At 49.7% G+C, this 15,890-nt stretch overlaps 1 pseudogene; it reads right to left on the bottom strand.

The window, feature by feature from the left end:
* Positions 1 to 10,038: 10,038 nt before the first annotated feature.
* LOC130607249 (olfactory receptor 14A16-like) lies at positions 10,039 to 15,634 on the bottom strand (annotated as a pseudogene).
* Positions 15,635 to 15,890: the final 256 nt, after the last annotated feature.

Genomic DNA, 15,890 nt, shown 5'->3' with positions numbered 1-15,890 from the left:
ATGTTTTTAGTTACTGCTCAAATATTTGGTCTGGCCAAGGACTTTCTGAGCCTCATGCTCTGCCAGGGAGGGGAGGGGGGGGAAACTGGGAGGAAGCAGAGACAGGACACCTGACCCAAACTGACCAAAGAGGTATTCCATACCACAGCACTTCATGCCCAGGATGTAACTGAGAGTTACCCAGAAGGACTAGGGCACTGCGGGGTTGGACTAGGTACCAGTCGGTGCTTGGTCGGGCTGGGGGGGCGAGTTATCGGTTGGTGGGTGGTGAGCAGTTGTATTCTCTTCCCTTGTTATTTCTCTTATCATTATTATCATTGGTGGTAGCAGTAGTGATTTGTGTTATACCTTAGTTACTAAACTGTTCTTATCTCAGCCCATGGGAGTTGCATTCTTTTCGATTCTCCTCTCCGTCCCTCTGAGAGTAGGGGGAGGGCAAGAAGGGGGGGAGTGAATGAACAAGCTGTCTGGCTGGGGTTAAACCACGCCACCACTCTAAGGCATGTTATTGTTATTTATGATATTTATTTGATTACATGCATCCATCTCTAACATTCAAATCTCTTTTGTTTGAGGTGCTAAAGGTAGCAATACCCAAGGTTGCGTGGCATTTTCTATTTTAGCTAATTTTGTTAATGCCAAGCTTAGTTAGTGCTTAGGTAAGTTTTACACCCGGTATCTGATCTGTGCTGGTCATGTGTGTGTAGTGTGAAGCTGAGGCGGAGGGGATCAGAGAAGGTCCTGTAAATCAGCAGTTAGTAAAATGTTGCTTGATACTAGGAGCAAATGAATGCAAAGACCCAGCTAAGCCATGAAGGAAAGTTTCTTTAGCACATGCCCATTGTCTATTGAGCTGCAAACAGTGACAGCCTAGTAAAGAAAGTAGTAATGGAATATTGTAGAAATAGCATTATGACACACATGCTCAAGCAAAAGTACTCACTACATTTTCTGGTTTTGAAGTGGCTGATTTTAGTCTCAAATTATACTTTTAAGCATGGTTCTTTCTGTTTTTAAGGAAGTATGTTCAGTTAATATATATCCAGCTGTATCAGTGAAGAAACAGAGATGTGTCATCTCTAAACATCTGTCAAACACATAAAGGAGACCATGAAATTGTCATGGTTTAAGCTCAGCCAGTAACTCAGAAACATGCAGCAGCTCGCTCACTCCCCATCTTCTTCCACCCATTGAGCTTAAAACATGACAGAAATTTAAAAGTATACATCTTAAACTAACCTTGTCTAAAATCTGTATTTCAGTGTCTGCCAGTGTTGCTATTCAGAGCATTGCAGTATGATGATGAAAAATCACTGAGTGCTTGCTACTTAGCTGGATGAAACACCACCAGACACCACCAGAACTCCACTAGGAGTTCTCAGTAGTACCAAAGGCAGCACTTGCTGGGTTACGTGTTACATGCTATAAGGGGTACAAATGAAAGGTGATTCTTAACAAACTGAAAAAACTAAAGAAAGCATAAGGAATTTATTGTAATACAAAGCCAAGAATCTCAAATGTTAAAGGAAGGAAAGCAAGTAGTCACCACAAACTACTTTCTTGACACCTCTCTCAATAGCATTTCAGCTGTCAGAGAACTCTCTTCCTGGGGATCTTGGAAAACAACGCTCTTGTAACAACACATAGGGAGAGCATTCAGCATCCCAATGATTTTAGGCACTGTAAGTGAAGCCAAGACACTGTAGGTGACATAGTATTTTAACTGAATATGTACGAAGGAACAGCATCTCATTTACGCCAAGTATGCCACAGATAGGCAAAATTGGGTCCCTCTATGTCACTCTGGTACTGACACATTTTCTGGCACACTTCTATTATTCTTAGTGTTAGATATTTGTCAATCCATTTAATTATTTCCCATCAGTCAAACCACTCTGCAATATGCTAAATATATTGCAGATACTGTTGATAACATGATTTGCAGAGCTATATTGATTTAGCAATTTACCTTGGTATATTTATCCACTGTCGTCAATAAGGGAGACTATATGAAGCTCTAGTTGCATGCTTGTTGAAACTTAGCAATGGCTTAAGACAAGAGTTACTAGCAGGAGAAAGAACTGGTTATAATGAGCTGGGGTCATAACCAAATCCCAGTACACAGGGGTAATCCCAAATAATTTCACGAATTGTAGTTTCAGCAGATGGACATTCTCACAGGGTGATTCTGTTATTTAGTAAAAATAACAGAAAAACAAATCAGCTTCCCTGCTTCACATACAGTTTGATGCATACACAAATCAGTAATCTTAAAGAAAAGATCAGACTAGTCCTTAGTTGTTTTCAATCATGACTTTTGTCTCAATCAGCTGTGCTCTTGCACAAGGTGACTTTTTTCCTTTTTTAGTAACAGAATATAAGGTACTTACGTGAAACAACCAACTCCTGACTATGGGAAGCTCAGAAATGTTGTTAAGTCTAATTGTTTTTTTTCTGAATCTGAGACACAACGTAGCTTTGGAAGAGTACTCCAGATAGCAGAGAATCTGGATGTACTAGGAGAAAAGAAGCTTCTCAGCTGATATCAGTCTTACTGCAAGAGGTCTTGCTTCAGCCAAGATCTATAAATCTCCACACACAAAGCCCACTGACTGCATTCATGTGCCTCAGTTTTCATTCGAATTACTTCAAACAGAACATGTCCTCAGTTTAAATATTAAAATATATGGCAATGCTACACTCTAGCCTTCCAGAAGCAGCAAAGTCACTTTTAGTATTGTTAAGCAGTCAGATTTTCTGGAAGTATAACCATGCATTTTCGCTAACAGAGATTTGGGTTTGGTGTTCATATGCAACCAAGATATGATGATATATCTGTCATTTTACCCCCTTTTTGATCAGTTTAAGTCATTCAGGACTTCGACTGAAACAAAAATTTAAGCAGCTAAAAATGTGTCAGACTAATGATGTTAATAATAAAAAAGCTGAATTTTCAATGAGATTTCTTCTATAGATGTTATTTATATAAAGTTGATGTGGATAATGATCTTATAACTCTGTTTCTGTTGTCTCAACTAATCCTATTACCTTAGAGTGATGAAATAACTAATGTAACACAAAAAGCATCTGTACAAAATTTCTTTTTCTGGTGCACAGCAGCTTCAAAACTAAAGTGAATTTTGAGTCAGAACTGAAAAATGAGAAGAGCTGACAAGAGAACTCGGTGCTCTCAGGAAAGACTTGGCTTCCATGAAAGAAACCAAAACCGTATCACAGAATTACTGTGCCCACAAGCTGTCTGAGAGAGAGATGTGACCTTAGAAGAAAGATCACATCAAATCTCTACTTTCAGTAATTCTCACTACAGCTTCTGGAAGAGCACTAGATTTACATGTCATCATTCTCCACAGAAAAAGCACTTGACAATGTGCTTTGTTATTATTTTAATGTCATTATTTTAATGTTATTATTTTAATGTAATTATTTTAATGTCATTTGTATTACACACTTTCTCCAATACCTTGTTAAAAAAAGGAGGCTCAAGGGTGAACATCCAGCCCCTGCTTCGACAGCTGAAGAGCCAGGACAGGAAGATGCTGCTGGGCCTCTTCGGCACACACAGAGGTCCACAACGATGCCGCCGGCATTGCTCCTGCTCCCCGCTTTCCCACCTAAAAGACCAGTTGCGTGCAGCCTCTACGGCGCCCTCTCGCGGCCGATCAGCGGCACACAACGTAGAGCAAAACGTCGGGCCCCTTCTCCCACTGCTGAAGAGCCGGGACAGAAAGCTGGTGCTGGGCATCTTCTATGCGCGGTGCCACCAGCATTGCTGTCGCTCCTCGCTTTCCTACCTCAAACTCCACCTGTGTACTCCTTCTCCTCTCTGGTGCCTGCTCTCAGGTGTCCTTGAGCACAGCTCATAGAGCGCAAATGTCCAGGCCCTACTCCCACAGTAAAAGAGCCAGGACAAAGAGCTGTTGCTGGGCATCTTCTCCACCTGGTGTGCTCTGCAACGGTACCACCAGCATTGCTCTTGCTCCTCACTTTCCCACCTCAAACTCCATCTGCGTATTGCCTCTCCTCTCTGGTACACACTCTCGGGTGTCCTGGAGCATAGCTCACAGAGCACGAACGTATGGCCTCTTCTCCCACAGCCAAAGAGCCAGGACAGAGTGCTGGTGCTGGGCATCTTCTACACGTGTTGAGCTCCGCAATGGTGCTACCAGCATTGCTCTCGCTCCTCACTTTCCCACCTGAAACTCCATCTGTGTACTGCCTCTCTTCTCTGGTGCCCACTCTTGGGAGTCCTGGAGCACGGCTCACAGAGCGTAAACGTCCAGCCCCTGCTCCCAATAGATAAAGAGCCAGGACAGGTAGCTGGTGCTAGGCATCTTCTACACATGGTGAGCTCTGCATTGGTGCCACTGGAATGCTCTCACTCCTCACTTTCCCACCTCAAACTTCATCTGCCTACTGCCTCTCATCTCTGGCCCCTGCACTTGAGCATCCTGGAGCATGGCTCACAGAGCACGAATGTCCGGCCCCTGCTGCAGCAGATGAGGAGCCAGGACAGAAAGCTAGTGCTGGGCACCTTCTACAGTCAGTGAGCTCTGCAACGGTGCCACCAGCATTGCTCTTGCTCCTCACTTTCCCACCTCAAACTCCATCTGCATACTAACTCTACTATCTTGTACCCTCTCTCGGGTGTCCTGGAGCATGGCTCGCAGAGGGAGAACATCCAGACCCTACTTCCACAGCCAAAGAACCAGGACAGAATGCTGATGCTGGGCATCTTCTACACGTGGTGAGCTCTGCAACGGTGCCACCAGCATTGCTCTTGCTCCTCACTTTCCCGCCTCAAACTCCATCACCTTACTGCCTCTCTGGTGCCCACTCTTGGGCATCCTGGAGCATGGCTCACAGAGTGCGAATGTTGGGGTCCTGCTCCCATAGCTGAAGAGCCAGGACAGGTAGCTGGTGCTGGGCGTCTTCTACGCTCAGTAAGTTCCTCGATGGTGCCACCAGCATTTCTCTCGCTCATCGCTGGTTAGTGTTTTCTTTTCCACAGTCTAGTTTTATGCTCTTTCCTCTTTAACCCTCAGCAGTTCTAGAGGAGCAAAGTTTTTTGTACAGCTCTCAATAGTGATTTTAGTGATAGAAGATTTTACCTTTTCTCTTGTAGCTCCAGGTTTGGCTTTTAACTTCTTTTTATGACTTTGTTCTTGTGTTTTTAAAGAGCTCTGTCTGGTGGGTGATATATTTCTTTAATTATAATTTTCACGGGTTTCCAGCCCGCACCTTGCTCCTACAGCTGCCGATCCCCAGGTTCTCCATGTGGGTCCTTCCCTCCGTGTGTCTTCCCTGCCCGTCCCCGGGTCTGTAGTGCTCCTGCCAGAAGTGTGGCGGAGTGGCTTCTGCTCCCCAGCTCCCTGTGCCCAAAGTTCTGGTCGCTACCATTTCCCTTCCGCGGGCAGATTCTCAGCCTGCAGCTGAGGGTTGCTTTTCTCCAGGGGTGTCTTCGCTTGGACTGGGGAGGGGGAGGGACTGGCCCCGGCTGTCTGCGCTGTCGCTTCTGGCCAGGGGACTGAGTCTTGAATTGTCGGGATTTGTGTTCATAGTGTAGGGAAATGGAGGAATCGTTTGTTGTCCATGCATATTGAAATAAAAGAAGCACTTGATGGGGTGGAGCCATCCCCTTATTGCGGGATTGCGGGATGAAGGATGCTGTGAGAGTGCAGGGTGTGGGGGAGCACAGAGCTGCTGCTGTGGGGCCCGGCGGTTTGTCTCCACCGCTCCGTCTGGTGGCAGTGGGCTCCCGGTTCCCGCGAGTCACAGGTGTTGAGAGCGAGGCAGCGGCGACAGCCGCACCACCGGGCGCGGCGGTGGCGGCAGCTCGGGGCTGTTCGGAGCCCTCCCTCCGCTGCTCCCCGCGATGCTGCCCCCGCCTCCCCTAAGACCCCGGAGCCTCCTCGCAGCCGCCCCGCCGGGGCTCGCAGCGCCACCCGGCTGCCCCGCTCTCGGCTCTGGCGGCGCTGGGCGAGGCCCCGCCGCGAGGTGTGGCGTGGCAGCACCGCCCCCTGGCGCTCTCCGGTGCGCCCTAGGCCCCGCTCCGCCCGCCACAGACAGGGGGCGGTATCGCGAGGAGCTTCCGGGCCGCGGCCGCTCCCTCTCTCCACTGCAGACGCCCGGCAGCTGCGGCCGTCCCGGCCCCTGGCTGCCCCGCCCAGCCCTGGCCGCATGGCCCCGCGACCCCCGAGCCGCGGCCGGGTAACGGCGGTAACGACCCGGTTCCGTTTGGCCTGGAGCGGCCAGTGGGGACCGGCGGGGACCCCGCGCTCAGCGGTAGAGAAACCGCTCCGGCGGCTAGTACACAGGTGTTCCTGCAAAAGGGTACAGACGCAGCTCATCAGGCAGATGCTGCCTGCTCCAGGATCCTCGCCCGAGCAGCCCCGGGGGTGCAGGGCCTGCACCGGTGTCCTCACGGAGATGGACACACGTTCCGTGTGATTTAGGTCACAGGATCATGGCAGGAAGGGGACAAGGACATGAGGAATTTGGGGGATCCCAGTGATGTTCTGGGGGGCTCTGCTGACGTTTTAGGGTGTCCATCGGGTGTTGTGGGGTTGGTTTGGTGCAAGGATGGAAGGCACAGACCCAGAGGTAGAGTACAAGCTGGATCGTTTATTGCAAAGGTTACGCAATATTTATATGCTTCCAGGCAATTAGCCAAGCACATCTCTGTTTGCCTTGCAGTTACATCAGGTGAAAGGTCTATCTGATTTTCTTATCGACGTCCTCTTTCTAGTTCTGATGTCCTTGTTCCTTGTCACTTCCAACATCTTCCAAGTACCAGTCAGGGACGGGTCACTCTTAATTGCCTTCCCATGGTCTCTGACAGTTTTGTTACATTCCAAACCCCACAGTTTGTGTGTTTGTTTGTTTGTTTGTTTGTTTGTTTTTGAGATGTTTCATTTGTGTTTCTGGGTGTTATGGGTTTTTTTTAGCGTAGTCCGTTAGAGCAGGTTGCTCCAAGCTCCTGTGTCCAGCTTGGTCTTGAACACTGCCAGGGATGGGGCAGCCACAGCTTCTCTGGGCAACTTGTGCCAGTGTCCCACCACCCTCACAGGGAAGAATTCCTTCCTAATGTCTGATCTAAATCCTCCGCTCTTCCAGCTTAAAGCCATTTTCCCTTGTCCTCTCACTGCACGCCCTTGCAAAAAGCCTTTCCCCTTGTAGGCCCTGTTTAGGTATGGGCTTAGTAAGGTCTCCCTGGAGCCTTCTCTTCTCCAGGTTGACCACCCTCAGCTCTCTCAGCCTGTCTTCATCGGAGACGTGTTCTACCCCTTAGAGAGTCTTTGTGATCCTTTATAAGCCCATCATTGTAGGATCAGAAGTGAACAGAGGTTGGAAGGGACCCCAGGAGGTCTCAAGTCAAACCTGTCAGGAGCAGAGTCAGAGCGAGTGGTTCAAGGCTTGATTCAGTCTGAGTTGGCAATCCTTAAGGCCAGAGACTGCACAGCCTCTCTGGGTGACCTGATGCAGCACTTGCCTGAGCCTGTAGAAACAATGTTTCCTTATGTCCTGGCTAAACCTCTCCTCTGTCACTATCCCCCGTTGCCTTTTGTCTTCCCGCCAGGCACCATGGTGAGGAGCCTGGCTCTGTATTCTCCGTGTCCTCCTTGCCGGTACAGGCAGCCAGTCCCCGACAGCTTTCCCTTTCCACGATCTCAGATCCCCATCACCCTTTCCTTCTCTGGGCTGGACAAGCCCAGCTCCCCCAGCTCCTCCAGTCCCTGCCTGTCCTAAGGGCCCGTTGCTCTACCCACTTCTGCTTGCCAATAGCGTTCCTGAATTTGGGATCTGAAACCTGGATGGAGTATCCCAGAGCATCCCTTCCCTTGTTCTCCTGCTGTGCTCCTGCTCATACAGCCCACGATGCTGCTGTCCTCCCTTGCTGCCAGGGCACACGCTGCCTCCTGTCCAGCTCCTGCCCACCCAGACTTTTGTGTGGGCTGCTCCCAGTGAGGCAGCCCCAGCCTGTGCCATTGCAGGGGAGTCCCCTGCAGGGACCCCTGTGTCCCCTGCTCTCCTGCCCAGGACACCCTGAGAGGTCTGCAGCCCCCTTCATGCCATCCCATCTCCCCACTCCAGTAAAACAGCCCCTGGGCTCCTCAAGAGGTCTTCCTGCCCTAGGTGCGGAGCAGCCATCCCAGAGCTGGAGCAGCCAGAATGCTGATTTCATTCCCCTTCACTCCTGCCATGTGAGAAAATATCACAGAGGAGAAGTTAATGCAGGATGGTTTATTGTGCTCAAATAAAATGAGAGACCCCCATTGACACAAAGTCTGTGAGTCAGACAAGGTGCGTGGATATATAAGTAGCAGGGGATGAAAACTGACATGTCTTTTGTGATAAACACATAAATGTATTGGCTTTAGCAAATCATAGGTGTGGTTATGTGGATATTACTGTACGAGTTTACAATAACAGAAACAAAATACGCTAAAGACACAAGACTAGACAAGTTAAAAAGGTTCAGATCTCTTGGTCAAAATGGAGTCACATAGCAAAAGAGTTTGTAAAGGTAAAAGAAAGGGGGAGGGGTGAAGCTTGATATAAGGAAAGCTAGTGCCTGGAAAACATAAAGTACTCTTTAGCTTAACTTAGGTTGTAGAAAGAGAACAATGTTTATGTTGTAAGTCTGTGGAATGTAGTGACCCCCCCTAAACATGAGTTAATTGTTTCATACTAGTCTGCTAAAGAAGAGCAATGTTTGTGTTGTAAGTCTATGGTGAGATAACAGGATTTAGTGGCCCTACTGAACATGAATGAGTTATTTCACACCATCCTTCTACTTATCAGTTAGTTTAGAGACAGAGACTCCCAAGCATCTGATACCAGGAAATAAAGGGTTAACATTGTGCCTGCTTTCTTAAGCAGTAGCTGTGCTTGGTGAAGCAGAACTGTAGGAGTCAAAGTTGCTAGAATGGTGAAGCAGAATTGTAGGAGTTACAGCTGATAGGCAGAATTGTAGTAGGTAAGATTCATAGCTTAATATTGAAGACATTCTTGTTCAAATAGTATCTTTAGAAAGAAGAGGAACAAAAGATAGCCAGAGTAACAAAATTTACACACTTGACAAGTTTCTACTTTAAGATACATAAAACCGGCTTGTACCGAACCTGAGGTTTGGACAGGAGCCAAAACCCTATTGGGTCTGCGTGAAAGCAAGAGGTTACTCGCGGTGATGAAGAGGAACTACAGGCCTTTGTCCTCACAACCCCCTAACGACCACCACCAGCAGGCACTGCGCAAGCACACCAATGGGACAAATGCCAGAAAACTAATTGTAATACTAGACGGGAATAGGTTTTGCATATGTATTAGGTGTGAAGCAATCTCATGTTTAGGTAATCATTATATGTAATATAAACAAACTGAGTGGCAAAAGGGGGTGCATGCTTTTGGAGGAGAAACCCCCATGTGCCTCAGCGCTGAATAAAGCATACCTGCTTTACAACTCTAACGAGTTGTGGAGTCAATCCACGTATCACATCTGCTAGCTTGGGATACTCCTTGTCTGCCCATCCTGCAATAAATTTTGCAGGAAGGGCACACTGTTTTAAATCTTTGCTAGTTATCAGAATAATTACAGATATAGCTGGTTGTGTGATTACTGGGGGGTCCAACTGTGTCAAAGGTGAAAAGTATACTGTGAGGAAGACTGCTTACTTCATCTTGAAGACCCCTGCTCACAAGAGGAAGACTGCTTACTTCATTCTCAAGACCCCTGCCCACAATCACTGCAGAGCAGTGTGCAGACGCCAAGAGGAGGAGACTTATGATAATAAATTCTTGAAGATAGTTGTAATATCCCCCGCCAATATGCGGGAATTATGAATATGTATGTAACTAATGTAATAGTGAAAGTATATAAATCTGTAACAAATGCTAATTACTCGCGCGTCTGGCTACGGTCATGCGCCCAGCACTGTTGCTTATGCTTTATTGACTTTGTCCCTCAATAAAACCTTGTTATCTTGTATTAGAGGAGTGAGTTCGTTTTTCACATCTTTGAAAACAGCAACATCACAAGTGGAAAAAGGAAAACAACTGTAAAGCAGAAAAGGTAGACTTGGCCTGTCATGCCCTACATTTGGAGCCCTTTGCACAGGAAAGCAGGCAGTGTATGGCTGCTGAAACACATCCAGTCACCAGCTTCCTCAGAGCATCCTTGAGCTCCTTGTTCCTCAGGCTGTAGATGGTTCACTGCTGGAGGCACCACCAAGTACAGCACTGCCATCACCCAATCCAGGGATGGGGAGGAAATGGAGGGGGGCTTCAGGTAGGCAAAGATATCAGTGCTGATAAACAGGGAGAGCACAGACAGGTGAGGGAGGCATGTGGAAAAGGCATTGTGGTGTCCCTGCTCAGAGGGGATCCTCAGCACAGCCCTGAAGATCTGCGCGTAGGACCTCACAATGAAAACAAAACACCCAATAGCAATCAGGATACTAACCACAAGAAGCCCAGCTTTCCTGAGGTAGGAGTGTGAGCAGGAGAGCTTGAGGATCTTGGGGATTTCACGGAAGAACTGCTCCACAGTATTGCCTTGGCAGAGGCCAGTGAAAATGTATTGGCTGTGTGCAGCAGAGCAGTGAGAAACCCAGTGCCCCAGGCAGCTGCTGCCATGTGGACACAAGCTTTGCTGCCCAGGAGGGTCCCGTAATGCAGGGGCTTGCAGATAGCCACTTAGTAGTCATAGGACATGATGGTGAGAAGGGCAATCTGCTCCAAACAAGGATAATAAAAAGAAGACCTGTGCAGCACAACCTGTGTAGATGATCCTGGTGTCCCAGAGGGAATTTGCCATGGATTTGGGGACAGTGGTGGAAATGCAGACCAGGTCCAGCAGGGAGAGGCTGAGGAGGAAGAAGTACATGGGGGTGTGGAGGTGCTGGTCACAGGCTGGGCTGGTGATAACGAGGCTGCTGCTCAGGAGTGCAGCCAGGGAGATACCCAGGAAGAGCCAGAAATGCCAGAGCTGCAGCTCCTGCATGTCTGCGAATGGCAGGAGGAGGAACTGGGTGATGGAGCTGCTGTAGGACATCTGCTGCCTCTGGGCATGGGGCACTATCATGGGAGAAAAAGACAGTGACAGGTTAGGACAGGAGGGATGTCAGATATAGAAGTTCAATTTACGCACTTATGACTGAACACTTTTGGGCTGCAGAGGAGAGGCTCATCATGGCTTGGTCATGATTGTCTCTAAGGCTGGTTGGTTTGTTTTTTTTTCCAGTGTGACATCTGAAAAGTGACTTTTTGAGGTATAAAATTCCTAATTTTTTGAAGGCAACTGTGAAGAGTCTCAGCATGGGACAGACAAAAGGGCTAAACTGTCTGGGGGTTAGTGCCTACTCAAGGTTGCTGCAGAGTCCATCAGATCCATCAGAGAACCACTCCATCTGGCTCTCAGCTGCCCTGCACTTTTGTCCTGGGTTCAGCAGTAGCAGTCATTTTTCTCCTTCTTAGTAGCTGATGCAGTGCTGTGTTTCTGACTTTCAGCCTTGGAACAGCGCTGATGACACCGATGTTTTTACTTGATGCTAAGTAATGTTTATGCTGACCAAGGACTTTCTGAGTCTCACACTCTGCCAGGAAAGAGGGGAAGTTGGGAGGAAGCAGAGACAGGGCACCTGGCCCAAACTAACCAAAGAGGTATTCTATACCACAGCAAGTCATGGCCAGTATATAAACTGGGGGCAGTTATCAGAAGTAGATCCCATCAGCAGACAGGACAGCCAGGCCAGGCCAGGCTGGGATCTCCTTTACCCCTGCTGAAGGAAGGGATTCAGCCTGGTCAGTTGGGGCATCTCCTCCTGGGATTGTAGCCCTGGGGCTGGAAGGGGACTCGGCTCCCTCTCATGAACACCACAAACCCACAGGAAGTCTCACTTTGTCAGAAAGTGAAAATGTACCATTATATAGATGATGTCTTCATCAGAGGAGATTGCCCCAAAGAACTGCAGCAACAGCAGTGTGGCAAGCACTCCATGGTGCAGAAGTTGAAGTTCCACCTAAGAAACCAAGTAGAAACCAGTCAAATCAGGGGGTACTTGGTGGATAGCAGCAGTGCAGTAATTCCTGCAGACGTCTTCAGAAAAACAGAACAAGGGCAGATGCTCCAGTCTAGGAAGAAATTACAACAGCTTATGGGTCCTCCAGTATCCTGGAGGAAACATGGATGTGGATTCTGTATCATTGCTCGCTCACTGTACTCACTGTTACAAAAGGGAAAGCCATGGGAATGGAATCCAGAGCATGAGGAAGAAGGAAATATCTTAATACAGGAATTAAAACCAGACCAGTCACTGGGACCTGTACTCCCCCACCACTAGAATGGCATTTTGCTGAGCATGGCTCTTACTGTGACCTATTCAAACTGGCCCTGACGGACCAAAAAGAGCGTTAATGTTCAACTTGCCTCTTTTAAAGACACTGAACTGAGATACTCTGAGTGGGAAAAGGGACTCCTGTCTTTAGTTCCAGCAGTAAAACAAACTGAGAACATTGATCAAGAACAACCAGTACAAACCATCCATTCAATCCATTCAGTTGACTTGAAAGTATCCCAAAGGAAACTACTGCTCAGGCTGGAGTTGCACAAACCCACTGGCAGAAAATGGCATGCCTACCTACCGGGGGTTGCAGAGGAACTGAAATTACCTGAAGGACAGGCTGAAGTTTCCAGACTACTCCAGATGCCTGTAAATGCAGAGCCATCAGCTTTACAGCAAACTTTCAAACTCTCACCAGGTTTAGAAGCACCTCCCTTCACTGGGGGAACAACAGAAAACACCTGGTTCACCAGTGCCCCAGCAAAAAGGATCACAGAATCATAGAATCAACCAGGTTGGAAAAGACCTTTAAGCTCATTCAGTCCAACTCTTACCCCAGCACTGCCAAGGCCACCACTAATCCATGGCACTGAGGGCCTCATCTACATGGACGGTGACTCCAGCCCTGCCCTGGGCAGCCTGTTCCAATGCCTGAGCACCCTTTGGGGAAGGAATTGTTCCTCAGCTCCATCTAAACCTGCCCTGGTGCAGCTTGAGGCCGTTGTTCCCTTGTTCCCTTGCTCCCTGGGGGCAGAGCCCAGCCCCTCCTGGCTCCATCCTCCTGTCAGGCAGTTGTAGGGAGCCATCAGGTCCCCCCTGAGCCTTCTCTTCTCCAGACTGAACCCCCCAGGTCCCTCAGCCCTTCCCCATCACCCCTGTGCTCCAGGCCCTGCACCAGCTCCATTGCCCTTCTCTGGCCCCACTCCACCAACTCAAAGTCTCTCTTGTAGTGAGGGGCCCAGAGCTGAACACAGGATTTGAGGTGCGGCCTCACCAGTGCTCAGTGCAGGGGCACAATCCCTGCCCTGGCCCTGCTGCCGCACTGGTGCTGATCCAGGCCAGGATGCTGGTGGCTTCCTGGCTGCCTGGGCACAAGCTGCTCATGCTCAGCTCCATCAATCAGCACCCCAGCTCCTTTCCCATGAGCAGTTTTCAACCACTCTTCTCCAAGCCTGGAGCATTGCAGGGGGTTGTTCTGGCCAAAGTGCAGGTCCCTGCACTGCACCCTGTTGAACCTCATCGCATTGGCCACAGCCCATGGATCCAGCCTGTCCAGGTCCCTCTGCAGAGCTTCCTACCCTCCAGCAGATCAACACTCCCACCCGACTTGCTGTCATCTGCAAATTTACACATCTCAGTATGGAGCAGTATGAACCAGTTTGCACCAGTACAGACCAATATAGGCCACTATGACCCTAGATACTGCTGGGGTTTCAATACCCCAGTGCTTCCAGTCCTTGCCGCAGGTCTTCCTGCTTGCAACCATGCTCAACTCCCCATCCCTCCCAGTGCTCCCACTACAGGTGCTCCCAGTCCCTCTCAGTCCTTCCCAGTCCCTCCCAGTGGTCCCAGTCCCTGCCCCAGGTGCTCCTCCTCATCCCCCACATTACTTCCTTGGTCTTTTGGGGGTTACACCCCAAATTAGACAACCCCCACTCTGCGGCTGCCCCCCCATCTCCCTGATACTGGGGGTGGGGTGGGGTGTGTGTGTTGAAATGCCCCATGGGGTATGGTTTGGAGGCAGCAAGGAGCACTTTGGGCCTGGTGGCTTTGGGGGGAGCAGCTTTTTTGGGGGCATCCCCATTTAGGGTGGGGGTGTTTGGTGGGGCCTCTTCAGGATTTTGTGTCCCTGGGTTCATTTTGGGGGGCCAGGGGTGATGGTGGGGTATGGTTCACTTTTGGGCTACCTCATGCCCTCATTTTAGGGATCCTGCCTGCTCTTGTGGTGCTTCAGGGAGATTTGGGGTATGCTAGGATTTTGGGGGTCACCACAATTGCAATGGGTGCCTCCAGGGCCCTTTGGGGGTGCAGCATATTTTTGGGGTGCCCCTTTATTAGAGTGCCCCTTTTTTGGGGTGCCCCTTTTGGGGGATCCACCCCCTCTGGCCCCCTGAATTCACTACCAAACCCAAAGCAATGTTGGGGTCTCTCCAGTGGATTTGGGTCCCAGAGCATCTTGGGGGACCCCCAGGGCAGGTGCTGTGGGGACTCCACTCTTTGGAACACCCCTTTTTTAGTGGGTCTGTGCTACTGCACTGAGCCAGGGTGGCTTTGAAGCTGTCGGCCTTGGGTTTGGGGAAATTTTGGGGGATCCTGTGAGGATTTTGAGGTTTCAGGCTGGTCCACAAAATGTCTTGGTGTGGCTCACTTATTTGGGAGACTCCCCATCTCCTGAAAATGAGAGGTCCATCAATCCCAGGGCAGCCAAATCTCATTGGATGCCCCAGGTAGCCCTGTTGACATAAATTGGAGGAGTATGGGGGTTCTGAGGGATTTGGAGGTTCAAGGAACATTTGGAGGTTTGGGGGATATTCCCCAAAACTCACTGTAGGAGGCACATTATATTGGGGGATCTCCCATGTGCCAAAAACGGGGTACCTGGGTCCCAGAGCACCCTGAGTTGCTCTTGGGTGAGCAATGTTCCCTCAGGGTGGAGATGTGTTGAGGGAAGAGTTTGGAGGTTCAGAGGGGATTTGGGCATTGGGGGAGATCCCCAAAGCTCCCCATGGTGGTGCTGGGATTTTGAGAACACCCAATGTCCCAAAACTAGGGATTGCATTTTTCCCAGGGTACCCTGACTCCCAGGGTACCTTCTCTCATGGATGAAATTAAGGGGGTGTTCCTGGGAGCTGGGGTGACCCTTGCACTCCCCCAGGCTCTCACAGGAAGATAAAAGTTCTCCTGCCCTGCCACCTTCTCAGCACCTCTGGCACCAGCAGCTCCTGCACACAAAAGGCTCCTGCTTTGCCTCCAGCACCTCTGCAGGCAGAGGTGAGCTCCAAGCACATGAACAAGCCCAGTGCCTCCTCCTCACCCATCCCCTGCTCCTACAGCTGGGATGGCACCAGCACATCTCCTGACATCTTCTCCTCGCTTTAGAGCACGCACCCACAATGTGTTTCAAGCCAACACTAAAACAGGATTGCAAAGTCAAAGAACTTGTACCTGGATGAGCAGGGCAGCCAGGGGAGATGCAGCCTCCCGAGGGAGGGGTCTCCTCTGCACCGGTTACTGCAGGGCTCTGGCTCCTTAAATAGCCCATGCTCGTGGTGGGGGCCCCATCACAATGCGCGTCTCCTGAGCAACTGCCACAGCTTTGTGATGGTGGCAGCATCGTGCCCGTGTCCACTGGGCACCCAGGGGTGCTCCAGGAGTCGCCATGGGGGACTAGCTTCTGCCCAGCCAGCTCAGGGGGGTCCCTCACTGGCTGCTCTTCCTCAGTGCTTTTGATCCAGAGCCGGAGCATTGAGGGGTCACAGCTCAACCTGGTCAATGGAACAGGGCATTATGGCCAGCTACGAGGAGTGGAGA

The sequence above is a fragment of the Pezoporus wallicus genome, unplaced genomic scaffold (assembly GCF_028554395.1).
Source record: "Pezoporus wallicus isolate ANWC-B61680 ecotype Strahan unplaced genomic scaffold, APGP_CSIRO_Pwel_v1 contig_11175, whole genome shotgun sequence".
Classification (NCBI taxonomy): Eukaryota; Metazoa; Chordata; class Aves; order Psittaciformes; family Psittacidae; genus Pezoporus; species Pezoporus wallicus.
The sequence above is the reverse complement of the archived record's forward strand: the minus strand, read 5'-3'. Positions and strand labels throughout refer to the sequence as shown.